Source organism: Panthera tigris, chromosome B1, assembly GCF_018350195.1.
Source record: "Panthera tigris isolate Pti1 chromosome B1, P.tigris_Pti1_mat1.1, whole genome shotgun sequence".
Lineage (NCBI taxonomy): Eukaryota > Metazoa > Chordata > Mammalia > Carnivora > Felidae > Panthera > Panthera tigris.
This window is the reverse complement of record NC_056663.1, coordinates 154674129-154689071: the sequence shown is the minus strand read 5'-3', so window position 1 is coordinate 154689071 and position 14943 is coordinate 154674129. Positions and strand designations below refer to the sequence as shown.

General features: G+C 33.6%; 1 protein-coding gene across 3 annotated transcripts in view; it reads left to right on the top strand.

Annotated features, from left to right (window-relative positions):
* The window catches only part of ADGRL3 (adhesion G protein-coupled receptor L3), a 687513-nt gene that overhangs the window by 19969 nt on the left and 652601 nt on the right, over positions 1-14943 (top strand). For all 3 annotated transcript variants that reach the window (XM_042984449.1, XM_042984448.1, XM_042984447.1), the window contains exon 2: positions 5927-6085. The gene's annotated coding sequence lies outside the window, so the exon portion shown is untranslated. The remainder of the gene's footprint in view (positions 1-5926; positions 6086-14943) is intronic.

Below are 14943 nucleotides of genomic sequence, written 5' to 3'. Positions count from 1 at the left end.
ATTAAGTAATAAAGAGATTTAGCTTTTAATTAAGTTAACTAAGTGTAGTACATGTGAGTGAGAACTATATAAATTGTATACATCCCTTTTTTGTTTGCTCATTTCATTGTCCTAAATTTATCTTTTAAGAAAATATTTCTAAATTTGACCTTTCTTCAGATATTGATTTAGCATATTAAAGATTTACACCAATGTTATTAGTTATGCATTTTTAAATAATTATGTTAGTTTTATTATAAATATGGGATATAATTTCCCAAGAGCATAGCAGAAATAATGAATTAGTACTTAGACATTTTTCTAGCTCTAATGATTAAATGATTGCTTCAATAGTGTAATTTTTCAACTCTACATAATTAATGACTCTGAATAAGCAATTAAATTATGTTTAATTTTGATAACTGTTATGATTAAATAATTACATATTTTGTTATTTCTAAAAATTAATTGTTTTATCGGCTGTGATGTTGATTGAGTTCTCATTTAATTTATTGATTTTTGTTTTATAGGAAACATTTCTAAGTCAAACAAAAAGCCCATGTGATAGCATTGGGAAATCTCTGTTTATTGCATGGCCAGGAATAAAAACTCTGGTCTAAGTACAAGGGCAGTTATTATTAACAGATTCAAGAAATCTACCTAGAGGATCGTCATTATTGATACTTTCTGACAGGAAGTTTTCTGTGGCATACTACACTTTTGTGTCTCTTTTGTCCTCCTATAAAATGTTCAACATTTTATTAATGAGTTGAAGAATGACATCAAATGTAATTTCTCCTTATTTGCAGAGGACACTTACTTGGTAGCAAAATGATACATTTCAGAATAAATTCCAACATTGTTCTCTTCAGGCCATAAAATTTGCATGAGTTGAAGAGGTTCATGGCATCTGATTTCTATGATTCAAGAAATCATCTGAGGAATTACTATATTGACATGAAGTGGGTTTGGAGCTACTCATGTAGATAAGACTGAGGGGGTTTAATTCATTTGGCAGTTCTGATCGAGGGCTTACTGTATGTGTGGCTCGGGTGTTCCTGTACCTGCAAGGAATTTATAGTACCAGCTGAAACAGATACATTTATCTGTTTTCCTATGCATTTGATCTGTCAAAAGTGGCATGTTTGCGTAAGAAAAAAACCAAAGTTATTTTAACCGTGGGCATCACTTTGGAAGTTTTAGGTTTCAGTTACCTTACCACGGTTTGACATTGTGGTGGTGTCATTAATGAAAATTAATCTTATCCAGAATAAAGCAGTTATGCTTGGTATTGACATAAAGAAACTTAAGAATGACAGCCATTCTTAGAGGTCCTAATTATGAAAAATTATGATGGTGAAGAAGTTCCAGATCATATTATATAAAGAAATGTAGAAAAACTGTTTAGCCTGAGAAAGAGTATAAATACTTGGGGGCATGACAACTTTGTATAGATGTCCTTAGATGCCATGATCCGTGCTTTACTATTCTGTGTCCTGTAACTGTCCAGGATGTTTGTGAGAGTTAATGCAACTTTCAGAGCACCCAAAATTACATATGTGAATGTACAAGAAACTTTAAGCTTTTCCATTGATATGTGAGACCTCCCTAGATTAGTAATGAGAATTGTTTTTAAATTTTTTATATGCCTTTCATTACATCAAAGTGAAAACTTCCAGCTTTGTAAGGGAAAAAAAAAAGGAGAGATAGCTCTTTTTTTTTTTTCATTTCCTTCTAACAGGTGGGAAGGTATATTAAATTATATTCCCCCCTCCCCGCCCCCTGCCCCGTGACTAAGTCACTTCCTACAGCTAGAGGAAGGTGCATTAGCTCTTTCAGTCCAACAGGTATCGCTTAATGCATTACCAAACAGTAGAGCCCAGTGTGTTATTAACACTGTTTTGGTTTTCAGTATATAACTCACAACTACTCAGAATGGTGTTTTGAACTATAAATCCTTCAGTGTGATGCCTGACTTCACTAGAAATAAAGAAAGCTAGTGCAAATTATGCCTGTGTTTAAACCCCTCGATTCATATTTAAAAGCCTAGTGAAAGTAATGACTCCAGTCAAATGAAAGGACCTATCACAGACATTGGCAATTTATTAAGTTAGATACTCAAAGATGTTGCATATTCTGTGAGAAAAAAATGTTGAAGTTTTGTACTGTGCTCAAAACCAGAATCATAAGACAAGGAATTGGCCTGTTGATCAATGCTATCTTTTAAAATGAATCTTGACTTTGTGTATCTTCTATATGGAGAAATTGCATTTATTTTACCATGGTGAAAAAAGTCAGCTTGAGGTACTTGTTAAAAGTACTATTAGAAAATTTATATCTTTATTCTGCAGTGATCAAAAGAAGCTATATTCAGATTGTAATTTTTATTTCTACCTCAGTGGATTATTTCTTGTCCATCATTTCTTAAAGACAGACAAGCTGACTTTTTAATGTTTCCCCATCATCTAAAACCAGCAGCGAATACTCTTAGATATTTTTGTACTTTTTCTCAATATGTAAAAAAAGCAAATATTATTGAAAAAATAGAAAATAATGATTACCAAAAAGAAGGCAAAGCAAATCAAACTTGAAAATCCAGAGATAAGATACTCTTTATTTTCATATTCATATAGGAATGTTTTTAATCAAAATGATCATAATATGGTTATTTTCCAATGCATTTGGCTCTTCATTTTGCATTTATTTATGTTGTTTGAAATTGCAAGGAGGGTAATTTTTGAACGTGTATCAAGATACTAATCTTTTTCTTTTTTATTCAAAAAAGCCACAGCTTTCTCTTTTTTTTTTTTAATTTTTTTTTTTAACGTTTTATTTATTTTTGAGACAGAGAGAGACAGAGCATGAACGGGGGAGGGGCAGAGAGAGAGGGAGACACAGAATCGGAAGCAGGCTCCAGGCTCTGAGCCATCAGCCCAGAGCCCGACGCGGGGCTCAAACTCACGGACCGCGAGATCGTGACCTGAGCTGAAGTCGGACGCTTAACCGACTGAGCCACCCAGGCGCCCCATCTGCTTTCTCTTTTTAACATTCTGCAATTATTCTTCCCTGGGTACTTCAGTGAGATCGTGTAATAAATATTCTTTATTATTATAAAGCAGAGCTGTGGGGACAAAAAACATGGCATATTCAAACGAGTATCCTGGTAGTACTACCAGAATAAATGTATATTCTTAAAATACATTAACAAAACTTATATTCTCTGGAACGTGGACACATAATTCTCCAATTAAACTTTTACAAGACAGAATTAAGGTTATTTAATGAGCAAAAATAAATTTCTATGATACAGAAAGCTTAAATGTGAGAAAAGGACTAGTCAAAAGTGTAAAATATGGTAGATATAATAATGAATTTTAAAACCTTAATAAATCATGACTGCCATTTTATTAGACATTGTTTCATAAACTGGAAGACCTGGCAACCTGATAAATCTGCCTTTTAATATTCAGTGGTTAATTTTTTAAATCAATTATTCCTTTGTCTCCCACTGCACCAGTTAGCTAAATTTGTCTTAAGGAATGTAGAAATCTGGCGTAATGGCAAAGTAATAATACAACTGAAAGTAAAAAAAATCTAGACTTAAAAAGTAAAAAACTATTATTTTAAACGTTTTTAATATAATTTCAAAAGGGAATTTTGAACTGAAGTTGAAGAGGTTGGGAATACGGTTATTTAAGATATATAGATTTAGCTGCCTTAACATATTTATCTTATTTCTATTAGAATTGATTATGGTTGAATGATAAGTAAATATGATTTTTATGATATTCCTAGTTACCATGTATAAAAAAGCAATGCAATTTTTAAATGTAACCAAACATTTTGAATCTTATGAAATAGTAAAACTTGATAATAAACAGACTTTTATTTTGCTATTTAAAAATATGTTCCATCCATATGAGGATTCTTTTCCTCCGCATTTTTTTTTGTTTTTTTGTTTTTTTTGTTTTGTTTTTTGTTTTTTTTTGAGAGGGAGGGAGAGAGAGCACACACAGAAGGGGCAGAGAGAGCAAGAGAGAATCCCAAGCAGGCTCCATACTCAGCGTGAGCCCAATGTAGACTCTATCTCAGGACTGTGAGATCACGATCTGAACTGAAATCATGAGTTGACCGTTTAACTGAATGAGCCACCCAGGTGCCCCTCCTTCACAATTTTTAATATTAAAAAATTTTTTTAATGTTTATTTAGTTTTGAGAGAGAGAGACAGACAGAGCACGAGTGGGGGAGGGTCAGAGAGAGAGGGAGACACAGCATCTGAAGCAGGCTCCAGGCTCTGAGCTGTCAGCACAGAGCCCAACTTGGGGCTCAAAGCTGGGGACCGGGAGATCATGACCTGAGCTGAAGTCGGTCGCTCAAGCAACTGAGCCACTGAGGCACCCCCACAATTTTTGACATTTAATAAATGTTCCCTGAATAACAGAACACAATAGCAATTTTAAAATGTCTCCATTCTACTGAGAACCATTTATGATATAATTTTACTTTTAAAGGTAATTATTATTGTTTTTCTTTCAGTAATAATAGAAATTATAACACAGCAATAATCCAGGTTATTTTAACCACAAATCTCTTCTTCCTAAAATGACACACCACAGTTCTCTATTTTTTTCTCTTTATAAGGTTCACCGTATTATAAAACACAGTGTCCCATTATCAACTTTAATCAAGTCCAGACTCCTTGCTGGATCACACAAAAGGCTATAACTGCTTACCTCTTTTGACGTCTGTTAAATAATATTAGTACTTGATTTATAGGTTGCAATGAAGATTGAAGGAAATGATGCTTGCCAAGTACTAGTACCTTTATTATATAAAGTAAGCACTCAAAAAAATGTTAGATATCATTATTTTCCATTAAACTGTGGGGTCTGTGAGGCTTTTTTCTTTGTGATATTTATCCATGGCTCATAAAATTGTGCCTTATTTATAGTCAATGTTAAATGAATCAGTAAATGAATGAATCAATGTTTCATAGATGGTATTTTCACACTATACCTTGCTCCTGCTTATTTTTTTTTAACGTTTATTTATTTTTTTGAGACAGAGAGAGACAGAGCATGAACAGGGGAGGGGCAGAGAGAGGGGGAGACACAGAATCTGAAACAGGCTCCAGGCTCTGAGCCGTCAGCACAGAGCCCGACGCGGGGCTCGAACTCACGGACCGTGAGATCATGACCTGAGCCAAAGTCAGATGCTTAATTGACCAAGCCACCCAGGCGCCCTGCTCCTGCTTATTTTTGAGTTAGCCATCAAAAGCATAAACATTCACTACTTCTTAACATTTATTCTACAAATATGTATTTAGTAATCACTCAGGACCAGGTCACTTTCTAAGGTTGTCAATAGGTTAAGATATATTTAGTTATTTTAGAAATTTATTAGTTTGACAGATACATGTTGAATGCTTAATGTGTATGGACCGGGTATTGTAGAGACAGTTTCAGAATGGGTTCAGGTTGGAAGCAGGGAAACAAGTTCAAATACAATGCTGATAATCAATTAGAGAAAATTATTTGAGGTCCTGACATCCATGGAGCATGAACCCATATGTGTAATAGTTTCAGTTAAGAAAATATACCTGTCATAGTGCTTTTAGGATTTTGAATTCAATACTGAAAAGTAATTATGTAGTAGAGAGTATAATTTTTATGAAAAGGTGTGCTTCTTCCAAAATACTGTGATGATTTTCTTTCTTTGTAGGCAAATCTGGATCTTTATAATAACTGTCTTGTCAAAAGTGTAAAATTAAGGGTAGTGATGCAGTGGTCTTTCGGTTATTCCTAATTACTACTTTCATACATTGGGGCACCTAATGATTTGAGTGATATGTTATGAATTGAAAATTTCTGTGCTTGCTAGTTCTCAGACTTACAGCTGAACATGAAAGGAAAGAAACTGAGTCTCTTCATTCATTTGACTCCCCAGGTGAAAAATCCCAAGAGAGGAATCTTCTAGGTTTAGCTGCTCTGGCTTAGGGAGACAGGCCCCTCACACTTCCCAGAAGGAGAAGTTGCTGCTGTTCTGGGCAAAGTGGTCCAGGTGGTGTAAGTTATCGTTAAGATGTGTGCTGTTTTGAATAAGGAAGTAAGTAAGTCTATGTGTATATATATTTTATGTGTGTGCATATATACCTATATATGTTTATAGTTATATGCACACATATATAAACATATCAAACTCTGCCATTTTACATAGTTTCTATTTAAAATGCATTTTAAGTTTATTTTATGAATTGTTTCCATGGAAAACCTGGTGAAAAGCCTATTTAGCCTATTTAGTTATTTAGATATTTGTGTGCATATGGATAAAATATGTATATTCTTGGTTTTATCCCAAGGAGGTAGCTTTTATCTTAATAGGTAGCCTTATCTTTCAAACCATTTTCATATAAATGTGTACATTATTTACCTATGCATTTTCTAATAAATTCTGTATAATTTTCTCAATTAGTCATAACTTTGAGGCAAAAGGGAAGCAGCGTGTTTTGTGTTCCCACACGTCATCTTAATGTTTATATGTAGATTGTGATGTTAAATTTGTAGGAAGATAATGGGCAAAGGAGGAATTTGATGGGCATCATTACTGGATATAATTAGTGAGAGTTAGAAAATTTAAGTTAGAGATAGAAATGTCAAATTTTGTTTTGCGATACTGATTTGAGATGTTGTAGTTGTATTGAAAGAAATGAAAAATTTTGGGGAAAAAATGGAAAAGTATTTATAATTACACCAACAAAGAGGTCTGAACAAAATGTGTAAATCAAAAATGCTCATCAGTTGCCATGGCGGTGGTATATTGATAAACTAGTTGAGGAATAGAAAGCCAAGAGAGTAAAAGATAGGAGGTGGTGATGATATGGCCAACATAGTGATGATTTGAGAAAGTAGATTACAAAGGCTCCTCTCCTCTCACATGTCCCTTCTGCTTCTGCTATATTTCCCAACATAAAGACCTTTCAAAGTTGAGAAGAATACGAAAATAAACTGGAGAGAAGATTAATTAATTGATTAACAATGTTTGAGAATTCCTTTATAAGAAAGGAAAGGGCAGATGCTTCTGATATAGCCTACTGTTTGTGATGAAAGTATGTACTCAATGAATATTTGTTGATGGGGTTGACTAAAAGGCTAAGGTTTCCTGAATGTCTTGTGGTTGTATCATATAAAAGTAATAGATAAGTCACCCTAACCTTGGAGAAAGCAACTTTATCATCTTTTCTTCACTCTGTACTAAACAATCCATTTCTGGAAATATAAACCACAGTGAGATATCACCTCACACTTTTTAGATTGGCTATTATAAAAAAAGACAAGAAATAACAAATGTTGGTGAGGATGTGCAGAAAAGGGAGCCCTTGTGTGGTGTCGTTAGATATGTATATTTGTGCAGCCAGTATGGAAAACAGTATGGAGAATCCTCAAAAAATTAAAAATAGAACTAGTATATGATCCAGCAATTCCAGTTCTGAGTATTTATCCAAAAATAATGAAAACAGTAACTCAAAAAGATATATGCATCCCTACGTTTATCACATAGGGATATAAAGCATTATTTATAATAGCTAAGAAAGGAAACAATCTAAAGCGTCCATCAATGGATGTATAAAAGAAAAGTGGTGCACGCATGCAGATGCAAACATACACACACACACACACACACACACACACACACACACACACACACAGGAATATTAGCCATTAAAAGGAAATCTTGCCATTTGTGATAACATGGCTGGACCTTGAGGACATTATGCTAAGTGAAATAAGTCGGAGAAGGACAAATACCATATGATCTTACTTATCTGTACAATTAAAAAAAAGTAAAGAAAAAGCAAGTTCATAGATACAGAGAATAGATTTGTGGTTGTCAAAGGCACAGGATGGGAAGGAGAAATTGGTGAAGCGAGACAAAGGGTAGAAATTTCCAGTTATAAGTAAGTCAAGGAGGGAATGTACAGCATAGTGACTATAGTTAATAATACTGTATTACATATTAAACATTGTTAAAGTCAATCTTAAAAGTTCTCATCAGAAAAGAAAAAAATTGAACTATATAGTGATGATTGTTAACTAGATTTATTGTAATTATTTTGCAATATATGCAAATATCCAATCACCATGTTCTATACCTGAAACTAGTATAATATTTTATGTCAATTATACCTGAACAAAAAATAAGCTGAGATTAACATTGGAAAGGTGCAGCTGAAAAATATTCCACATTGTTAGCATAGCATAATATATAGAGATGTTGAATTACTATATTGCATACCTGAAATTAGTATAACATTTGTGTCAACTATACTCAAAAAAAGAAAATTCCACTATTGGAGGGAGTCTTTCTAGATTAAGAGACCATTAGTAACCATATGTAAGGGGCACTTGGGTGGTTCAGTTGGTTAAACATCTGACTCTTGATTTACATTCAGGTCATGATGTCATAGTTTGTGAGTTCCAGCCCCACATTGGGCTCTACCCAGGCTCTGCACTGATATATTGAAGCCTGCTTTGGATTCTGTCTCTCTGCCCCTCCCCCACTGGCTCTCTATCTCTCTCTCTCTCAAAATAAATAAAAATAAGCTTTAAAAAACATTTAAATACTGGATCTAAACTTTTACTGGATCCTTTTTTTAAAAAATGAGCAATAAAACAAACTGGATAGTGGGTGATATTAACTAGTTATTAAATCAGGTGTAAAAATAGAATAATGGCTAAATAGAAAATATTTTTAGATATAAGTACCAAAGTATATATGAGTTAAAGGTCATTCTAAGGGTAATGATTTCAAAATACTTTAGCTTCCACTCACCCTCCAAAAGAGATGACAGAGTGAAGGTTTTTAGCAGTTTTTATGTGTAGCTGATGGTTATAAACCCATGCTTTGCATTTTTCTATTTACTTTTCTTGTTGGAATTAATTATTTTAAAGCAATAAAGTTAACCAGTATTGTTTCCCACTTTTCTAATACCACAAGTGGATTTAATAGTCTCATTTTCATTTTCATGGTAGAACACTTACGCAGCCATACTTTGCATTTGTGTTTTTCTTCTTTTCTCTCAGAAACGTGTAGTATATAATTAATTGTAATACCAAGTATTTATTTGTTTTTACTGTGTGCCTTGTGTACTCTAAGTGATTGACTTTGTTACCTCTTAACCTTCACAGCCACCCTATGATGCAAGTAATGATTCATTCGCTTTACATGGGGGAGCAAACTGAGGTGCAGAGAAGTTAAGTGGCTTGCCTTAGGTCTCAAAACCAGTGGAGGATCAGGGATGGAATCCTTGGCAGTCTAGCTGCACTGCTGATGTTTTTAACCACTAAACTATGCTGCTCCTATCAAATAGTTTATTCTAAATACCTGGAAGTTCTAAGTTAATTACATTACAATATAAAATGGACTTACAGGAACACAATTGTTTAAGGAAAAATTATGTTAAGAGCACTACAAACAATTATAGGAATAAAGGAAGGGTTTATTTGAGAAGAATTTTTAATGGTTGAGGTTGTTTATTCGGGAAATGGAGCACAATGGCATATATTATATACTTCGTATGAAGCCCTCTATTACGCAGAGATAAGACTTTTTTTTTTTTTGATGCTGTAGTGACCCAAATAGAATACAGACTTTGAACTCTGACTCAATAAGCTATTGTAACATATATAAAATTTTTAAAATTATTAATCAGGAATGTGAATAATCTGCCCATTACCTCTGGGTTCAGAGAGGCCAGGACAGTGGGTTCTGAAGAAATTAGCATGATTTATTGGTACTTCCAAGTCTTATTCATTTCAATTTATCAGCATGACCTTGCTAAGACTCTTTAAAAAGCTTCTAGTGTTCACCTTGAGTTCTCTGTTCTGCCTTGGTTTGAAGAGTGGTATAGTTTTATGGCCTTTTTTCTCCTTTCAGTTTATATTTGCTGGAGTAGGTCAGTCTCTGGTTTCAACTTTTCCTTCAGTCTCAGTCTGAATTGATCGGAATATTTAAGGTCAGTGGACCAGAATAATTTGTCCTTGGCCCTTTTACTTAAAAGTGGAAATATAAAGACTAGATTTATTTTATGAAAATAGGAATCTTTTTCATAGTGAAAATAGTGACTTCTTTTCTAAAGCGAATTCTTTTATTGCCTGATGGGTGATATTAGCTGAGATGCAACTAAGGTTTGACATTCTGATCTTAAAATTTGGCAAAATGAAATCTGTTTATTGCTCAAAAATGTATCAAGTAAAATAAAATACTTTCATCAGCTGTAAACAGATGCCACAACTGTGTGCATTATATTATTAGATTGTTAGTATTGTGTTAATTTTACTTTAAGCCTCTTCTAAGAAGTCTTCCTCTGAGACATGTATTTCACTCTCCAAATATGTATTTGTACCCATAGACTATCTTTTTAAATAGTTTCTCAGTCCTTAAATGATAATAATGCAAGATCCATGCCACAGAAATTGAGCTGGTTCCTGTTATGTATAAGCAGATACTGTATTTGGTTTAAGAGCATTTTGTAGTTCTCAGGTGAAGGTATGTATCAAAATACGAAAACGTCCATTTTACCCATCTTTCTAAAATTGGTGATGTGAAAATTGGGTATTTTTAATTTGTAGAGGGTGTGTAACAGAGCCCTTTGTGGCCATGTCTGTTTAGACAAAACCTGCCTTGGCTGTCCCAGCAGACCATTGACCCCACTATCTCCTCAAGATATTTATGTATAGGTGGGCTATATGAGCCTTCTTATGGGAGTTGTGTATCTGGCAGAGAAGACAAGAAGTGGCAGGTTTTCAATAAATGATGATTAAATGTAGGGAGAATAAATTATTTTGAGTATAGTCTTTTGGGTGCAGATATAAGGTTCATGGTAATACTCAAGTTTTGAAGTAAAATCCTGAATCTCTTAGTTAATTTGGTTCCTTTTATTAATTTAAGATTTAGTAATAATAATTACATTTTTGTCAATTTGGTTTCTTTTATTAAACATTCAGTAATAATAACAATCTAATAATTTATTAATTATTCTATCCACACAAGTATATATGTGGGTGCTATTTCTGTAGGAAAACGTAACACTAGAACATTATTTATAGAGTGTGATACTTATGACCAGTGGAGAGAGGAGATTATATGAATCTGACCATAATTTTCTTTCTTTTATTCATGGTAAATTCCTTTTCTTTTTTCTAAAATTTTAAGAACATAAAAGCTTTTGCCCCTGATCAAATTACTTGCCTCTAGTATGTATTCTTATTGTTGTCTACTTGTGTGATTATAGATTTCTGCATTCCAAAACAATGATATTGGAAGAGAGTGCATTTAAGCCTTAAGAAATCTGTTACATAAAATTCTTTTCAGAACACTTAGGCTACTTCAAATGCACTGTCTTCTGGTAGTTCATTAGTGAAATGGAACATTGTTTCTGTTAATGCAGTAAAAATGATTCCACATATTAAGAGGAAGAATCCAATATTATTTTTTCCTTAAAGAGGAAAAAATAGTTATGTAACTAATGGCCATCTACAATAGCTTTTTTCATTTCCATAATACTAATCATAGTTTTTATTTCATTTTTGTAAGCATTTTGTAATACTCTAGTGAAGCAAACACAATTCATTCCATGGGATATTCAACAAGGTCATTATATTAAATAGCTTCTTCAGTTTTTGCTTCTTAATTTTCTTTGCTTGGTCTCATTTTAAATGAAAAACAAACATTAAAATTTTCCTTGCAGTTTCTCTCCATAAAGAAAACTTCTTGCAAATCCGTTTTATTATTTACCATCAGCAGGAAAAAGACTCGTGTAAAAAAATAATCAATTAAAATATCATGTCTGTGAAATCCTGTCCTGAAAAGGGTTTGTTTGTTTGTTTGTTTTCTGTTTCACACAACCAGTTGAGACATCAGGTATTTTTACCTCAGTGAACACTTTGAGGCTTTATTTCAACTTACTCCTTGGTATTTGACAGCTTGGTGATACAATTTACTGACACAATATACTGCTTTGTATTTTTTATTTTCAGTAAAATGTTGGTCATATTATATGTGCAAAGATGATTGAATTAGTCAATTAAGTGATGTTAATTTTAAATCCTGTCATTACAAATTCAGTCCATTATCCACTGGCATTAGCAAATTTTCAAGCTTATTTTATCATGTTAATGTGGGACAAGTAATGGTTCATAGCCTTCTTTATCAAGTGATTACATTTTCTGATTTTACAGTATAAATGTCCTAAATTAAATTGATTTTTTTAAAGATCAATATGTATTTCAGTTTGTATATTATCATTAAAATAGTTTGGACTAAGAAAAATATTAAAAAAAATTTTTTACATGTATTTATTTTTGAGAAACAGAGTGAGACAGAGAGTGAGTAGGGGAGGGGCAGAGAGAGAAGGAGACACAGAATCTGAAGCAGGCTCCAGGCTCTGAGCAAGCGGTCAGCAGAGAGCCTGACGTGGGGCTCGAACCCATGAACTGTGAGATCATGACCTGAGCCGAAGTTTGATGCTCAACTGATTTGAGCCACCCAAGTGCCCCAAGAAAAAATTTTAAGGGCAAGAATTGCAGTACAATTAGAACTAAATAGTGCAGTAGAATTTTTTGTTAAATTGAATGATAACATCACATGTTGATATTTTTCCATTATCGTTAATGTGTATCTGTTAAGGGATACAAAAAACGAAAATAAGAGCTTTTCACTTATAAGGTCACCAAATTTTAAAAATATTTAATACTATTTTACCATTTTTATATGTGTTTTAAAACAACTATACTGTTATATCTATCTATATCTAAACCTAAAGCTAGCTATATATCTATATCTATATCTATATCTATATCTATATCTATATCTATATCTATATCATGTGTATCTATATCTACCTTGGTTTCTTGCTTCTTTTATGTTGTAAGTATTTTTAAGACTTTTATATTTTTTATATCAGGGATCGTTTCATTTAGGCATCAAAAGCCACCTGTGTGTGTGTGTGTGTGTGTGTGTGTGTGTGTGTGTGTGTGGCTATTTGGCATTCATGACTGGTGAGCCTCTTGATAAAAATATACAAATATCACAGTTTTCAGACACATGAAAATTGTCAAAAACCAATTAAACACCTTGATCTCTTTGGGAAGAAAGGCAAGAATCCAGAATTCATGGAGAAAATATTCAATATATACACATTGGAGCATTTCTATGAAAAAAGTTACTCTAAAGAAATTGGAAATAGTCCCCTACACATGACATGCGAAGGAAGTTATAATATTGCCAGTGGTTCAGGTACTGACCTTAGAACTGGGGTGATTAAGTACAGCAGTTTACTTAGCTTTACTATTCTCCTAGTTATGCACAGGTATGCAGGTGAGAGGTGCTGACAGAAATTTCCTCCTTCCATCCTCTTTTAACCATCCAGCTTTAATCCTGACCATGTTCATGCTGTGGATCAAGAGATCAAGTCTTAGTTTTCTCGTCTTGGTCTTTCAGTAGCCTTCAATACCGGTCATCTCTTCCTTGAAACATTTTTTCTGCTGTCTTTTAGGGCACCACTTTCCTTGTATTTTTCTGGCATCTCTCTTAATTTTCTTCAATAGTTTCTCTCTATTGTCCCCAATCTCAGAGATGCCCAGAGCTGTGTTTTTGCTACTTTTCTGTTTTCTGCCTGTATTCTCTTCTTTGGTGATCTCTTCTAATTTGACATTAAATCTTCTCTAAGTGGTGATTCCTCCCCAATTTTCATCTCTGCCCAAACATTTACAACAACTCTGGGCTCTTTGTGAGACACTTTGTGAGACATCCACGCTATGACTTGTAATACCTCCAACTTAATATGTCTAATGCTAAACTTCTGAAAGGTTTTCTGAAGCTTTTATAGCCTCAGAAAATTGCAGTCCCTTCAGCTGCAAATGTAGCTTCTTTTGCATTTGCATTGCAATGTTTGCAATGCAAAACATTGACTTCTTTTCCTCTCCCACCTCCTATTCAATTCACAAACAAATCCTATGGGTTCTTCCTTACATACGTTGAAAATTCCACCTCTTCTCACTGCTTACCCTGTCACTACCTTGTAACTAAAATGCGTCCTCACTCACCTGGATTATTGCCTTGTCTTTCTAACTAGTCCACCTGGCCCCTGTAATCTGTTCCCAACACTGTAACCACAATCATCGTTTAAGAATGTGTCATGAATTGTAGTGTGCCCAAGATTTTCCCGTGGCTTTCTAACCCATGTAATAAAAGACAGTATGAATGATAGCCTACAAAGTTGTACCAAAATAAAGATTTAGCTCCCTGGTAGCTATCTGATCTCTTCCACCATTTTTTTTTCCTTTCTCTACTCCAACCTGTTAGTCTCCTTGCTGGTATATAAAATCCTTTCACCTCTTGCCTGAGGGCCTTTGCACTTGTCCCCTCTGCTGAGAATGTTCTTGCTAGAGATAATCCACATACCTTGCTACCTTCATTCCTTTAGGTTTTTTTATTGAAATGTCACTTCTTACTGAAAGTTTCTTTTGTCATATTACCTAAAACTTTTAAATTCTTACACAGTTTTATTATCACTGCACACTATGAAACGTACTCTATATTTTATTTAGCATGTTTTGTTATCTAATTCCCTCAAAGTCAGGAATATTTGTTTTGTTCATTGCTTTGTTCCCAGCACCTAGAAAAAATGCTTAGCACATAGGAGAGACTCAATACATTTGTTGAATTAGTTAAGTATTTACTGGATGAATGAATTTTAAATCACTTAGTACATAATCAGTTCTTAGTATTCACTCTTATCCTGTTGTTATTTTCATTAATGTACATAGTATTATATATAATACTGATTAATCATTTTCTGCAGTATTGGTTTTCTATCTTGATCGGATTTCTATGGGAGAAATATCTTAAAAAATGACCTACTTGTACTCTTGTATCATAGGATGGAGGGTATTTCTTTCAGTCTT